At 38.9% G+C, this 15,039-nt stretch overlaps 1 protein-coding gene and 1 long non-coding RNA gene across 4 annotated transcripts in view; one reads left to right on the top strand and one right to left on the bottom strand.

The window, feature by feature from the left end:
* ASIP (agouti signaling protein) overlaps positions 1-15,039 on the top strand; it is a 73,261-nt gene that overhangs the window by 23,122 nt on the left and 35,100 nt on the right. The window lies entirely within an intron of this gene.
* Positions 2,488-15,039, bottom strand: part of LOC308178988 — a 33,029-nt gene continuing 20,477 nt past the window's right edge. The window contains exon 2 of the long non-coding RNA XR_013940093.1: positions 2,488-4,040. This is a non-coding gene — a long non-coding RNA (uncharacterized lncRNA). The remainder of the gene's footprint in view (positions 4,041-15,039) is intronic.

Below are 15,039 nucleotides of genomic sequence, written 5' to 3'. Positions count from 1 at the left end.
CTAAGGTACCATCCTCGATACTGTCTTCCCTGCAGATTTTCTTTTCAGGAAACACTCGGTATGTTTGTGCAATATGTACATTAAAGAGAGAAAAAGACTTATTTCTTTAAATTTGTCAAACAAATAATTAGTAAATTAGTGCCTAATCTGGATAGTTTTTTGTTTTTTTTTTTTAATTTTATTTTTTGAAAGTAAGACGTCCGTTAAGATGATCATTTGCCCTCCAGTTGCCACAAAGACTGTAGAGCCTTCAGGAGTAAGACTAATTTCAAAACCATCTACTTTCTGCTGAAACAGTGTCCAAAAAAACCACACATATGGTTTTGTTGTGATTTTTGAGCTTTTTTTTTTTCTCCTTAGAGTATCAGTCCTTACATATGGTTTATTATATTTGAATCATCACTACAGATCTATGTTCTTATTCCCATAACTCTTACTCTCCATGGCAGTAATCACAGATTTTCCATCCCCTTCACCACTGGTTGTCTGGTTTCAATCTTGAAACTATGACACGTCAATGCCATAAGTCAGGTTATCTGGGAAGATTTTCTTGTTTCTTTATGTTTGCTAAGTTAGCACAGAAAGAAAACAGAAAAAAAATTAGCAGTTAGATATGGCCAGAACATAAGAGTCAGGGACTGACTTCCGTACAGCTAGATGCAATCTCTGCTCCAGCAGAGAGAACTCCTCCTGAACAATGAAGCCAATACTCAGCTTCCTCTTCCCTATGCTCATGAACACCAATATATTTCAAGAAGTGGTCATTTAGAGCCACATCTCATCCAAAGTGCGCATCACACAAGTGTTTACAGTTAAAAGCACACAAAATAATTCTATAAATTCTGCTTTCAGACTGAAAGTTTTCTTTTAATTTCTTAGTTAGATGATTGAATTCTCATCACATGTATGTTCAAACAACATAAAAACAGTTTCTCTGAAACTACTTATGATGCTAACAAGTGGCAGATGCTATGAACCCAAAGCTCTTAACTGCATTCTCTGTTACAGCTGAGTGATCCTAACACCGCAAAAGCAAAGACAAGTATCTGCCTCCACATTTATATGCCAATGCTCAGTAAGATCCCTTCAGTAGTAAATTAGGCTTCAAAATAAGACCTAATTTCACTATTATAAATATGACCAACTTAGGAAACATATCTTTATACTAATATGGTGGGTTGGTTTTGTTTCTTTAAAGCTTTGAAGAAGTAGGATGGTACTTGACTACATGTTGAAGTTAGTCTACAAAGATAAAAAGGAAAACACCATATTTTTGGAGAGGAACCACTTTCTTGGACATATAATTGATTCTTTGTCACTTGAAGCTTTTAACAGATCCAGGCAGCAAAGCGGGCAATGAGCAAACTACTGAAGGATGTGTGTAGTTAGACACGGATGTAGCCACAGATCAGTCCTTTGGAGGTATCGTTCTGAATCTACCTGAAATGACCCTGTAGGAATCAGGCATGTCAAAAGCAAAAGGTACATTTCTTGCACAGATACCATAAAATCGTATTTTTTTCCTCACAAGGAAAGCCCGCACTGTGTCACTTCTAGATGTTGTCCTGCTGTGGCACAGATTCAGTTCCCAGCTGACATCCACAAGCAGATGATTCTCTTCATTCTATAGTCTGTACACATTTTGCCTTAAGCAAAAGTCTTTTTAAGCAGTTTTGAGGTTCAAAGAAATGCTTTATTTCTTTTTCAGTTTTGTGTATTTTTGTCTTTGAGGAGAAGCAGAGAACCATAATTTCTGTCTCCTTCAATTCATGCTTCACAGACAAGCCTCTATTTATCTCCCAGCTCAGTATGCAATTTTACAGCAAAACTGTCAGAGAAGTTAAATTTTCACTCCATAAAATTGCAATCAAAATCAAGTTGAACAATGCACGTTTAAAACACAAACTTCTCTTTCTGAGAATAAATAAAGCAGTAGAGGATTGTTATGTAAATCCAAGCTCAGCTGTCTTGTACGGGAGTCAGATTTTATTCTTTGTATACTATCTTGAGTCCACAAACTACTTTATAAAGCAGATCATATGATCATGATTTTTTCCCCAAAATTAGTTTAAAAAACAAGCCTTGCTTTCCTTTAGAGTTTTTTTTCTTATTCTTTCCCCCTATTACTTTTCTTTCTGCTGAAGAAGAGACAGACAAGCTGCTCGAAATGAAGAATACTTAAATCAATAATAATCAAACATCCTGAATTCAGCAAGAACTTTCTACAAAAAACGTGTTTTGTTTTTACCAAAAATCTTCATGGTACAAAACATGTTCATTCCCTTTTTTAAATTTTTTTTATTATGTTTACTAATATTCAGATGATTGTTGGATATTCAGAAGAATATTGCAACCTGTCAAACTGTCATTTTTGCAAATAATGATCCTGAAAAGGTAGACTTAAAACTAAACCATTACTCTATGTAGTAAGAGCTTTGCGTATGCAAACAAGAAAAAGATCTGAATCTGAGATCTTCTGAATTCAGAATGAAAGTCTGCTCAACTGAGGTTCCAGTCTCTGCAGAGATGCAGAAATATGTACCTACTGGACAAAAGTAAGGAAAATATATGCAGATATTTACTTTTAAAGTCACTGCATTTGCTTTGGTCTCTTTTCAGTGTTGGTCCCATGCAGTCAGAGAGATGCTAAGTAACAAGCATGTTTCCTTCCAGGAGTTAGTATTTCAAATATTTATCATATATCATGTGTTGCACTGAAATATGCATCCACAGTAAGTCAATAAAGAGTTCAATAACTGATTAACTCATTAAATTATAATCTGTCTGCAGACTAATTAGGAAAAGAATTGTTACTAACTTCACTGAGCCATAAAAACCAATGCTGGCTGCTCTGTAGACCACCTTGAATTCCCTTCTCTACTGGGCATCTCATACAAATTTAACAGAACCCAACTTCTGGTTACCTCTTTCTGCCCTTAGAACCACACACACACAAACACACACGTGCTTGAATCTCATGGCTGAGCTCAAATGTTCTTTGGCCCCTATTTCCTTCTAGAGACTTTTGCCTCTTTCCAAGCATCATTCTGGGATTTCTCTCTTATGAGTATCTGCTCTGCTCTTTCCATGCTCTGCAGGAGGATGTTCTGCCCTCTCCTGTTTATTGCATGTTCTCTAGAGGTCTAGGCAAAGTTTATTCAAGAGATCTGAGTAGGGGACCTGCTTTCTGCTCTCACCAACTGAAATCAGTCTTCACCAGCTTTGTTTTTTCTTCCTAATTCCCACATTCTCTATTATATTGTGCTTGAATATGTTCAGTTTGCCATGAAGTAGGAGAGACTACACAAGCAGGGACAAAACCAGAACAACTCGTGGACATTTCTTCTTATTTGAACATGTCCCAACAGAATGATTTTCTTCCCAAGCACAAAGGAGATGGTGAAGGATGTCTGAGACTCATTAGGAGACAGGGCATGGCAGCTTTTCTGCTTAGTCTGTGTGCACAACCAAGGGCACTGTTGTACCACGAAGAAAGCTGCTCGGCACATGCTGCTCTAAGCGCAGGGCTCTGCACATCAACTGTGTGGGACTGAGTGAGAGACGTCATTTCTCTTATTTCCTCTGACAGTCTTTGGTACAGGTTGGTCCTCTTGATACCAGTGTTATAAACCTCAGTGACTTCAAAGGCAGAAGACCAGGCCAATATGAGTGTAAATTAAATTTCATAATCATCATAACTACGACCAGAAAATATATTTTGATCATCTTCCTAAACCACTTTCAACAAGCTACACCTACAGAGAGGACTCCTGTGCAAAACAGGTACAGAAACATAAGATCAGTTAGGGTCATTCAGTTAGTTTGGAGTTTGCTTTCATTTGTGCTTGTGTGGTGTTGGGTTTTGTGTGTTTTTTTTTGTTGTTGTTGTTGCACCAACCCACCCCAAACCCTTAATCTCTGCTTCTTTGAATTAATCTGGTGCAGTCTGCGTCTTGCAGCATCTTGCTCAGGTCTGTGCTGAAAACCTCCCTGGCCAATAGTTCTGGCGTGCTTCTGTCTTGAGTTTTTTATTTTTTTTCCTATGTAAAAAAAAAAAAGATTTAGTGTCTGAAAAGCTGCTTACTGAACAAATAATCTTAAGCTACAACAAGAATTTATTAGCTTCTTGTTCCCCCTGCATAGGAGGTTACACTAGCAAGTTAGTCCAAGATCTAACTTTGTTAGTAACACTCCATCTGGCTGAACACTGCCTGGAGTCTAGAGACAAATTTGACTGCTGGTCAGTGGTCCTCTACCCTATATCTTAAAACAGAGGGAAAAACTGCAAAATTCAGTATTTCTAGCAAAAGCAGGTAGCATATGCATCACTGTTGATGCCTTTAAACCACCAAAGTCTACCACAGCAGAAAGGGTTGTCATCCCTGGCTACGCACTCTTGTTTTTACCTGATGATAGCACGGTCAGAGTAATATTAAGGCCTACTTAATGCTTACTGGCTTTGTTAGATTTATTTCTGATAGTCACAGTGAAATTATTAATAGAGACTCACAGATTTGTTACATAAAAACAGGAGGTTGACTTTAGTGAATGAGGGGAGAGCAGGGACTACTAGGACGACATCCTGGTGTACAAGTCAAGACATTGCAGTTTGCATAGCTGGGCAGACGGAGAATTAAAAAGCTGCTGGAACGAAGGGCTCAGAGGATAGGGCTTAATGGGTTGTGCTCTAGCTGAAGGCCAGTAACAAGCAGAGTACTGCAGGAGCCTCTTCTGGGACATGTCCTATTTACTGCCTTTATCTTTGACATGGAGGAAGCAACAGAGCATTTGCTGTAGGCGACAATACACTCAAGAGCACAGCTGCCATCCCAAGAGACCTAGACAGGTTGGAGAAGTGGGCCAGCAAGAATTTTGCATTTGCCCTTGACAAAGTTCACAAAGTGCTGCACTTGGGAAGGAGAAGTTCCTTGCAGCAATACAGGCTGGGCACTGACTGGCTGGGAAACAGCATGGCTGGAAGAGACCCAGAGATGCTGGCAGACAGTGAGAAGAACATGAGCAATGTACCCTAACAGCAAAGATGAAGGATGGCCTGGGCTGTAGGAACAAGGAGAATAGCCAGGAGACCAAGCGAATCTGTTATCCCCTTTCAATAGTCCCTTCTATCCTCAGCCATATCAGCACTCATTGGACCACATGCAGAACACCACACCCATTTTTGGGCTTCCCAGTACAAGACAGACATGGAAAAACTGGAGTTCAGCAGAGGGCCAAAGATGCTCAGGGCACTGCTGCACCTGGTCTGTAAGGGGACATTGAGGGACCTGGACTTGTTGAACCAGGAGAAGAGAAGGATTCAGTTGACCTCATTATTAATAAATTTTAAAATTGAAACTGATGTTTGTTGTGGTTTAACCTGGCAGCCAGCTTGGCACCACACAGCTGCTTGCTCAGTATCCCCCCCACTCCCAATGGGATGGGGAAGAGAATTGGAAAAAAGGTAAAAACTCTAAAGAACTGGGGAAGGCAGGCACCAACAGAGACAATCAGAAAGTTCACTCACTGATTTGCAGGATTTTTTGATGAAGCTGTGGACCCCCATCTACTCAACCCAGAAGTGTTTTTTTTTATTATTATTATTATTATTTATTTTAACTAAGCATGTCAGAACCCTGCTAGGGAACGTTAAGTCCTAGCTCTCTGCAAGCACTGCATGTTTGTCCTCTCAAAAAAAATAAAAAAAATCAACAACAGTCTAATCAGCTAACAATCATATACAATATTGAAAAAAATTAATGAGACATGCAGTGAATGAGCCATTTCAGTATTTCTCCTCCAAATCAGGAACAGGATGACACAAAGACATCCCATTAGAAAGTGATTTCCACCCACCCCCCTTATTGGGCATGAGTTTACACAATACCTTGGTCCTCACTGTTCAGTGCATCTTATATGCTTTTTGCATAAGGATTAACAAACCAAATACATTCTTTTCATACAGTAATTCACAGGCACTACTCTTGTATAACCTCTTCAGTTAGGCCTTTCTCAATCACTGCTTTACAAACTCTTTGTCAGGGAGTGCAGTGATGTGACAAGGGGTAACTTTAAACTAAAGTTACTTTGAACTAAACTTTAAACTAAAGGGGCTTTAAACTAAAAGAGGGCAAGGTTAGATTAGATGTAAGGGGGAAATTCTTTACTCTGAGGGCGGTGAGGTGCTGGAACAGGTTGCCCAGAGAAGTTGTGGATGCCCCATCCCCGGAGGTGTTCAAGTCCAGATTGGCTGGGGCTTTGAGCAATCTGTGATTTTATGAAACTGTCAACAATGATGTATCAATTAATCAATGCTGATTTCCAAAGTGCTAAAAAACAAGCAAATAAAAAAAAGTTTCTTTTCAGTTAGAGAAAGAGCAAAGTTTAATCTCTAAAATTCTGGAGTCTATTAAGTTGAAAAATTCCACAAAAAACTCAAAAGCGGATGATAATTTTATTGCAAAGTACAATAAAAAATGTAACATACCAATAAAGTCTTTGAGCCATATCAAATAACCCTCAAGGTTAAAATGCTTCCTGATTTTACAGAGGCTACAATTTCTGTGGTAACTTGTTTAGTAATGATACCAAAGAGCGTTTCTGATATAGATTAATTTCATAAAAACTAGTACTTAAGTAAATGCAGACTCTATTATGTCACTTAAATACATTAAGAGCATTCTTCCCTGATCTTTTTCAAAAGCATCAGAAAAGTTTAATTGGAGAAGATACATTATGGAACATACACAGAATATTTGTGCATCTTGAAAGAAAGTAATCAAATAAGAATTTACCCTATTCTTTTTAGAAGCTGAAAAAGCAGGTAAATGTGCCGAACAGCACTTTGACCCCAGAAGAGACAGACTTCACACAAAAGATTAAAGGTCTGCAAAATGGAAAGTTTCTGCTATTCAGTAAAAGTCATAGAAGTTGTCAGTGCTTTGACACTAGAGAGTTGGAGAAAACTGCAAATTTCATGCCACTAAAGCTTTTGTGATCTTAGGAGGACCCTCATCTAGGAGGCAGGAGATAGCCACATCAACCTTTGTTTTACCTGATTCAAACCAGAGATTTTACACAGCGGGGAGGCTCCCAGCACCATGCAGCAGGAGAGAGTGCTGTTCACTCCACCGCAGTACAAAAACAAATTCAAGCTGCTCATCCTACAAGCACACACTTTTTGAGCTAGAACTTGAATGATGGCATCCCACATCCCCAGCCAAAAGTCATGAGCACTAAGGTACACTGCCTTGCCTCTCTGTATTTAAATGGTTAAGAATTAGTTGAGTCAAAACTAAGTGTTTCAGTAAATCAGTAAAACAGGTTTGTTTGTGAAATGCGGAACACTGAAATTATAGTGCCTGATCTGAAATCTTTCACGATGTGCAGCTGCCCTGTAGGAAACATGAGCATGTTTTGTTTTGCTAGCAAAATTGTACTCTTGTGGAAAGAGGTGATCTAGCTCTACAAAAGTTTTCAGCTGAATAGTCGAATTCATTGAAAGGACTCATATTTTGTCAAAAAGTGCCCAGTAGACTTCACTGAGGCATCATTACTATATCCTCATTCACTCTCTTCAGAGCTGGACCAGGAATGGGGACTTTTTGGTCTTCATTCTGTTATCGCCTCCAGAGCACTCTATTTCTTTTGCATGGGTCTCAAATTAGTTTTCTACTCTGAAAGCACCTCCTCATGTAGATGACTCCATACTCCCCAAGCCAGCAAAGCTCCTAGGCGCACTGTGTATCACCTTTAGTCCCCACTGCTATTAATACTCATTTGAGGGTTTCTCCTGAACTATCCCATACCCAGGCAAGTCCTAATGGTCTTCCCTACAAGGGAATCCCCTTCTATTGTTCCTTTTCTACTCCTCTCTCCTTTACCCCATTTTCTCTTTCTATCCATCCTTCTCAGACACGTTAAAAAAAAAAGAAGAAAATTAGCAGTAAGGAGGTGAAACCATGAGATAAGTCCACTATCATGTGAAGTCATTGGCATCAACACTTCCACAGGCAAAAGGTTTTCCCACCCAAGCTCCTCATTTTGTCTCTGCTCTGCTCTCCCTCCCTTGCTCTTGTACAAGCCCCTGTGCTGCCAGGTAAGGCTGGCACAAGCAAGGGAAAGAAGGCACTGGGGAACAGAAGAAAGATGAAATTGCCTCTTGCAGTAACAATACCAGATTATGTTGGCTTAGTGTTCCTTGAAGTCTAGCCTAAGAAAAAAACTAAAAGGAAGATGATGAAGAAAAACAACGAATGGGGCATTTTGCCACAAAATAAAAGTGTTTATTTTGCTTTCCTTGTTCATTAATCCCCATGTATCACATGTAATTTTATTTCAGCACTTCACATAGAAATAACAGCAGTAATAGAGAACAGTTATCTTTTTCAACATACGCACAACCTTTATAGTTTAATCATGCAACTCCCATCCCCAAAATTACAAGTCACTAACCCATTCCAAATTTCATTCTACCTTTCTGGAATTATCTCAATGCCCTATTTCTTCATACACTACACTCACTACTACTATTTCCAGCATTATGAAAATTATCACAGGACTAAATCTATTTTCACTTGAGTCTTCTGAATGGTTTCAAAAAGGCATACTAAAGTGTCCTTTCTTCAAAAAAAGCACCTAATTTATGGAGAGTAAGGTTGATATGCAACGTTGTAGCAAGAGTCTGACCAACCAAAACTGTGATTTGGCAATAGTCAACCCAGAGGGATAGATCTGACCTCAGCAAAGGAATTAACTCCTCTTTGCTCAGTATGAAACCTGCACAGTAAAAATTAACTCCATTCAATATTTGGAAAGCGTCTACTAATAAGTTGAATACACATTTGTCATCCCTTGATGCTACAGATTTTTATTGTAAGCAACACAAAACAATACAAAAAACCCAAATTACAAGAAAAAGGGCGTATATAAGTCTAATACGGTTCACTAAGGAATAAACAAATTAGTTTGATACAGAACTTGGAGCAAAAATGTGTATTTTCTGTGAATGTTACAGCAGTGTTCCATGTGTTTACCAGCTATCCCCTATCAAATGTACACAGCTTAATTATTTAAAGATGTGGTTGTTTTTTTCCCCTAACTTTCAGCAGTGCAAGTTCAACAGAATGATCAGCTCTCCCCTCAGTCAGCTAAACATAACCAGTGGAAATGCAAGAAACTCGACCAATTTTTTTTTTGGCACAGCTGAAGAAGTCCAGTTCCTATCTACATTTGAAATATACTAAATTGGTTCAAGCCCACAAAGTCATGCACATTCATTCAAGCATTCTCAAAATAACAGTGTTTTCTGTCTGCTTGACTATTGGCTAAGTGACTTTTGAGAGAAGAAAACAAGTATCTGTAAACCAGCTGGAAGTGTCCCATGGATCCTCTAAATCTGGGGCCACTTCCAAACAAAAGGTCTTGCAGAATATTTCTTACATTAAAAATAAATATTTGAAAATCTGCTATTTTGAAATAGTTGAGAAGAGGCAGTAAAGCATGACTGAACCTTTGCAGAACAATCAAGAACTTTGGAATTCCTCTTCAAAGGGATGTTATTTAACATTTACAGCAAGGGCTCTCTTAACAAATGACAATACCAGACCCCAAGCTGGGAATCAAGTTGTATATCCAGAGGTTTAAGTACCTTTCTCTGGTTTCACGTGTCTGTCTTTTAGATTATTTATTTTCATGAAACCTGAGGAACTCTAGATTTGTCAAGAAAAACTGAATTAATCAACAAGAAAACTTAAAAGAAAACCAGATTATTCTATCAAACAAAAATTAACCAGAAAGAAATTTCAAAGAAAATAATTAAAAATAAGATGCAAATTTAAAATACACACCCACCTCTTTCACACACATGAAACTGCAGCCCACTTCCAGAGCGTTGCCTTTTCAAGGGAATAGCCCCCACTGTCAACAGGACTGGCACATTACAGAGACCCTTTTGAATTTCTCGCTTTATTCCCATCCTTCAGCAACAGCACTTTCCTCCAACTCTTTCCTATTTCTGTATTTTGTCTGAGTCACTGCGGCACTCAGTATAGGGTAGATAGAGCCCTTGCTCTCCCCAGGATCGTGTGCTTGCAAGTCTGCTGCGGCATGCACCCAATGCATTCCTCTTAGCCCTAAAGATTCAATATGAGACATTTGTAAGGACTAAATATGACAGTAGGACAGTGCAGGCAGCACATCTGGCACTGTTTTCTCTGTCCCTCATCAATCACAATAAGGCTCTTGCTATCACAGCAGTTCTTTTAGAAACCAAAAAGGATGCACAGATTTGACATAGTCTGCAAACCACATGGCTCGGTATCAGTCTTAATGTCAATGGCAGAATCTACATATAGCCATGGCCCTTATGCGATCCACATCCATGTGACTAGCTGTCTCCCACTGAAAAAAGGGTATGCATTCCTCATCAGGCAGGGCTGACAGAGGGCTTACAGCCTTGCCACCTCCTTAATCAAATGTGCTAGGCAAGTTCAGGTATGACCTAAAGCAAAAAAAAAGAAAAGCAAGTAGAACTAAGACCTTCAAGACCAGTACTGCTCACAGACCTTGAAGATGAGGCACTGTGAAATACTTGCTCCAATCCTGAAGAGTCAGGACAACACGTACAACACTTAGAACATTAGTAGCAGTCATCTGCAGTAGTCTATTCTGTTGAACTGCTAAAGACATTGTACAATGAGCTTGAGGTCAGAATACATGATCACCGTCTAGATATTTGCATAGCAGTACAAGTCTGTGGGGTCTACTTGAAGACAGAAGCCAGTGTTCTGAAGATTGCACGTGCACTGAAGCCTTTGGACTTCCAGTGCCTTTACAGAATTAGTGTATCATAGGTCACATTGTGGCCCAGCATATACCAGTAAAAGAAATACATAGGTAACTAGCACTTCAGCTTCATTTTTGACATAGCACCCAGTGAGACTATAAAGGAGAGACATTGTGTCATCAACAGATGTGGAACAGAGGGTGGGGGGTGGTGAAGGCAGAAGACTGAAGATTTAGGACCCTAGAGACCAAAACGAGCAGAATAAAACTCTGCATGTACCAGTGTGCTCTCAGGGAAATCCGAAGTCTATCTATTACTTAGCTCATAAGGCTAGTCCCATACAAGGGGACTGCAGAATAATTGTATGTATCCTGAACACACTGACAAAAGCAAGTGGTCCCTTCCAACTCAGGGTATTCTACAATTCTATATTCCAAGCTGCAGTTTTTAGGTTTCTGAAGTAATTGGAACCTTATAAAAAGGAGTCAAATATTACTCTGAGCAAGGTTAACATATTTGTTTTGGTGAATTATGAAATTTAAAGCACTAAACAAATTTTATACGCTGAAACTGCCCAGCCTAACAAATGATCCCAACTCAGCTGAGCCTTAGATCTAACCATTACAACCCAATTCACTTTAAAGAATTATGGGCCAAGCTTTATTCATCATCATATCAAAAAACAGACTTTCCAACAAAAAGCTCCGTAGCTAGGGAGGAACCAGGTTTTCCATTTCATAAAAATAGTGTTGGTCTGCAAAAATCCTTTGGTCAGACAAATTGAAATGTACAATTTGAAATGAAATGCTGTCTTGAAATGTGAAAGCAAAGCGTTACATTCTAGAGAAGTTAAGAACCCACTTCAGTATTATTACACTCTTTTGTTGTTCAGAAAGATATTTTGTCATAATTTCTGCGTTTCTACAAAATATTGCACTTACAGGAAAAACACAGCATTTCTTGCCAGGAAAATATTTTTCAAAACAACCCCAGCAAACTCCATAATCTCACTCGTGGTGAAAACAAACTCTGTCTTTAGTGATGTCTGTCACTAGAAGACCGATTTGTTAATTTTCCTGGCTGATTTGAACAAAAGCCATTATCTTTGTAATTAGAAAAAAGAGCAATGAGCTAGAAAAGCCACTAGTCTGCTAACAATCAATTGTAATTGCTTTGCAACCATGAATAAAATTGAGGTTTATTTTATTAGGACTCTATTCAGAAATATCTAGTCATCCAACTTCTAAGTAGACAAGGCTTTCTTGACTGCAGATGAAGAGTTCAATCCCTGTTTCTTCTCCTTTTTCCTCATAGATTTAGGACCAGATCAGTAACAGATAATACTTTCAAACATTTAAAACTACTCTTATCCTGGACTCACCTCTTCTTTCTTGCCCAGCTGCAAGCAAGTATGGTTGCTTCTGTCCAGATTTTGCACACTACCTCCTACTTCAACAAAATCACAGGATGGTTGAGGTTGGAAGGGATCTCTGGAGGTTGTCTGGTCCAACCCCTCTGCTCAAACATGGCCACACAGAGGCAGTGGCCCAGGCCCACATCCAGACTGCTTTTGAATATCTTCAGGAATATTTACCCTTGCAGTCAAAAAGTGGTTCCTGATGTTCGGAGGAAACCTCTCATTTTGTGCCTCTTGTCTTGGCACAGGGCGCCACTGAAAATAGACTGGCTCCATCCTCTCTGCAAGTATTTATAGACAATCATGGGATCCCTCCCGATCCTCCTCTTCTCCAGGTCAAACAGTCCCAGCTCTCTCAGCCTCTCCTCATAGCAGATGTTCTCCAGTCCCTTTGTCATCTTTGTGGTCCTTCACTTGGCTCTATCCAGTATGTCCATGTCTCTCTTGTACTGGGAAGCCTGGCACTGGACACCATGTGCCAGTTGTTGCTTCTCCAGTGCTGAGTAGAAGGAAAAGATCACCTTCTTTGTCTTGCTAATATTTATTAGTGTATTTTTTGCATATCTCAATTTCCTAAGATATACAAGGTTCTTTGGAAATCTTGGTTCTCTCTCTGCTCCACGTCTAGTGAACCCAATCTGACTGATTTGCCTTCTGTACCTAGTGTTACACAATCTGGTCATAGAAGTCTATCCATCAGATGACGAATATGTTAGTTTACTTGTTCAGACTGCATTTCTGATTATCCTTAGTTTCCAGTAAGCAAGAATTTACCTACACAAAAGCCAAGGATTCCTTAAATACCAAGAAATAATTCCTAGCCAAACTTCTATGTGCAGTTCAAAATTGCAGTGCAACCAAGAGAATTGTTATAACAGGGAAAACAACCCCCATGCGCTTCACCTCCCCCCCATCTCCTCCTCCTAATAAATAAATAAATAACCTTTGTTCAAAGCACGGAAATGGTGCTGGGCTTTACAGACCTTTCATGGTAAGCGAGTATTTGTCCATTCTTACGGAAACCTACACTGCTATGGAGATAGAGGCAACTCAGACAAAACACTGCAGTGTTTAACAAAATCAACTCCTTAAGGAAAGAGAAATGAGAAAAAAATGTGTCACTTATTAAGAGAGCAACAATAAAGCATTGACTACTTTGCAAAGAACTAAAATAGGGAAACAAAGAGCATTCTTAGTCTAAGAATTATTTCTCAGAGATTCACCAGACTTTTACCATGAAACCCTCCCCTCAGACTCAAAGAGTACCATTTCAAACTGAGGAGTTACAAGGAGATGCCACTTCCCATCTATAAGTCAACTGAAAGAGGAACTTTATGCAACATCTGGAGGGGAGTGTGACCTTCCCACAGCAGGGCTTCAAACACCAGAATTTATTCTTCCTATATCTAAGAGGATATCAAGGCCAGATGCTGTTATAGGTAGTTAACCAAAAATGGTAATAAAGTTTTACTTCCATAGCACTCCTCTATCATTTCTGGTCTTTATTAAACCTTGATAAATTAAGCCCTATAAAACAGAGTCCAAAGACTTGAATATTGCTTTTATTTTAAGAATAAATTTAAAAATGGGGCAAACACTGTTCTGGATCTTAGGAACACAGAGATAACTAAAGACCATGACAAAAATCAAGAAGTTAACATGATATTTTCTCTTTCTGTGTGTTTACTACCTGTGCTCCAAACCTATTTCTGCGTCTGGAGACTCAGTCTTCTGAATTCTTCTACACTTCACCCAGTACCTACGTTACCAGACAGCCTAATTCTGCATTCCTTATAATTCTCAATTTTCATTGAAAGATAAGCATCAATACCCCACATACACCATGAATCATGTGCCAGATCTTGCCTTAAAGAACTAAATGTTTTAGTACTTGCCACTCAACATTTATAAAGTTCCTGTTAGTGTTATTCTTTGCTGCTCCTTTAATCAACACACAATTACTTTGGTTTTCAGAAATGTTTTCTATTGAACCAAAGCTTTTTGCATTATCTGCAATGCTTGAAATGTTCACTGCAGCAAATAAACTCTACAATATTATTTTTACTTGTAGATCAGTCTAGACACCTGCAAATATCATCTTTTTATCCACTGGAGAGAAACAGATCTTTCCAGGGTGAGAATCACGCAACCCGAGTCAGATGTTCCTTTTAGCAAGAGATGCTCTGAAGGCACAATTTTCCATCTTTTGACCGTAAAAAAACGTGGTATGATCATCTCAGACGTTGGCATCTTCATTTAGCTACATTAATTTTACCCATAAGGACAGCAGTTTCTGAACACCAAATATTTCTACCGACTCTTAAAAGCTCCCTGATAAAGAGCATAGGGTCAGCAACTCTTTGTAGACACTATATTCAAAGCAAGGAAACTTCACTCAAATTCAGAAATTGACTTCTCATCTCCAGAACAATAAACTTCTTACTGATGAGTTTAAATGGCGACTTTAGCAAGGGTGAGCACAACACAGAGCATCAAGACATGCTGTTGAGGCGGGAGATAAAACATCTTATTCTCACCAAACTTGTGAGAGACACTCAAGAATCAGCTCCAAGTGAAATGTGTAGATAAAGCAGAACAAGAACTCAGCTATTCAACAGATTCCTTGTCTGTGGGGAATATTACCTGGCCTAGACACAGTCTTCCGTGTTTATGGGCTCCTTATTTAACCAAACATTAATAAAGCTGCATTAAGACCCATGAGAGCCTATATTTGTGAACTAACAGAAAAATCAGAGAGAAAATAGACTGAAATTATCAACAAATTCTCCCATTTTAAGAATGTTCTTTTTTGTACACTTTGGTTGTATAAAATTGTATG

The sequence above is a fragment of the Anser brachyrhynchus genome (genome assembly GCF_964034855.1).
Source record: "Anser brachyrhynchus genome assembly, chromosome: 16".
Lineage (NCBI taxonomy): Eukaryota > Metazoa > Chordata > Aves > Anseriformes > Anatidae > Anser > Anser brachyrhynchus.
This window is presented reverse-complemented; position numbering and strand designations above follow the sequence as displayed.